At 31.6% G+C, this 1,568-nt stretch overlaps 1 pseudogene; it reads right to left on the bottom strand.

Moving 5' to 3' along the window:
• LOC107666957 (tripartite motif-containing protein 35-like) overlaps positions 1–1,568 on the bottom strand; it is an 18,370-nt pseudogene that overhangs the window by 16,539 nt on the left and 263 nt on the right.

Below are 1,568 nucleotides of genomic sequence, written 5' to 3'. Positions count from 1 at the left end.
TAATTTCTGATATCTAAAATGGCTTTCTTACTAGTAACAATCACATTCATGATATCAGAAATTAACATTGTCACTAGTGACAATCGAATTATTGATATCAAAAATGAACATTTTAACTAGTAGCAATTAAATTGTTGATAATAGAATAGACATCTGTACTAGTAGCCACGTGATTACTGATATCAAAAATAAAGGTTTTTACTAGCAAGTAGTAATTGTATTTCTGATACGTGAAATTGAAATTTCAACTAGCAAGAAATCAATTCTTGATACCAACAATTGATTTTGAATGGCAGCCTATGGTGACATTTAACTAGTAAAAATACAATTACAGATATCAAGAATTAGAACTGTTACTAGTAGAAATCTAATTCCTGATATCAAGAATTAGCATTTTAATTAGTGAAAATTGAATTGTGGTGATATCAACAATTGAATTTGAATGGCAGCCTATGGTGACATTTAACTAGTGAAAATACAATTACAGATATCAAGAATTATAGTTTTTACTAGTTGAAATGTAATTCCTGATATCAAGAATTAGCATTTTAACTAGTGAAAATTTAATTGTTGATATCAAGATTTAACATTGTTACTAGTGGAAATGTAATCGCTGATATCAAAAATAGCAATTGTTACTAGTAGAAATCTAATTCCTGATATCAAGAATTAGCATTTTAATTAGTGAAAATTGAATTGTGGATATCAAGAATCCATATCCTGCGAATGAATAAAAGTCAAAACGGCTTGCCTATTGCCCAGGATATAAATTCTTGATAACAAGAATACTATTTTTTACTAGTTGAAATTTAATTGCTGATATCAAGAAATCGATTTCTCCGAGTGATGACTTTATTGTTGATATCAATAATTAACATTGATGAGATGATGCTATAAAGGGAGCAATCCTTGCTGCCTTTCTGTATATAATCCACAGTATTGAAAAATATAGAAATAAAAATCATATATCTGTCTTACCTTATGTGAAGAAACCACTTCACTGATGGGTCTGAATTTGTGATTGTCATGTCGTTGTGATGTAAAGCACACTACACATGCAGGCTGTTTGTCATCTAGACAGAATAGTTTGAGTTTCTCACTGTGTAAACTGCAGAACTCCCCAGATGAATGGGTGACATTTAACTAGTGAAAATACAATTACAGATATCAAGAATTATAGTTTTTACTAGTTGAAATGTAATTCCTGATATCAAGAATTAGCATTTTAACTAGTGAAAATTGAATTGTTGATATCAAGAATTCATATCCTGTGAAGGAATAAAAATCAAAACGGCTTGCCATAGAGCGCCTGACATTTTTTTCGGCTGGCTAAAAACTCTTTGGTGGACACACGCTATTGAATATTTATTGTTAGGCATATGGTCTATAAGTCTTTTTTGCATGTATGCAATATAATGGAGCCAATCCTGAGAAAATAGACCAGAATATTCCACTGCGTTCCTGGACAGACGATTTGCGTAGAGTAATTCATAGGCGGGGATTATGTGCGGATTATTGTGAACGAGCGTGCACGAGCACCCTATTTACGAATGATTGGAACGCAGTGG

Source organism: Sinocyclocheilus anshuiensis, unplaced genomic scaffold, assembly GCF_001515605.1.
Source record: "Sinocyclocheilus anshuiensis isolate Anshui unplaced genomic scaffold, SAMN03320099.WGS_v1.1 scaffold1523, whole genome shotgun sequence".
In the NCBI taxonomy this organism is placed as follows: Eukaryota; Metazoa; Chordata; class Actinopteri; order Cypriniformes; family Cyprinidae; genus Sinocyclocheilus; species Sinocyclocheilus anshuiensis.
This window is presented reverse-complemented; position numbering and strand designations above follow the sequence as displayed.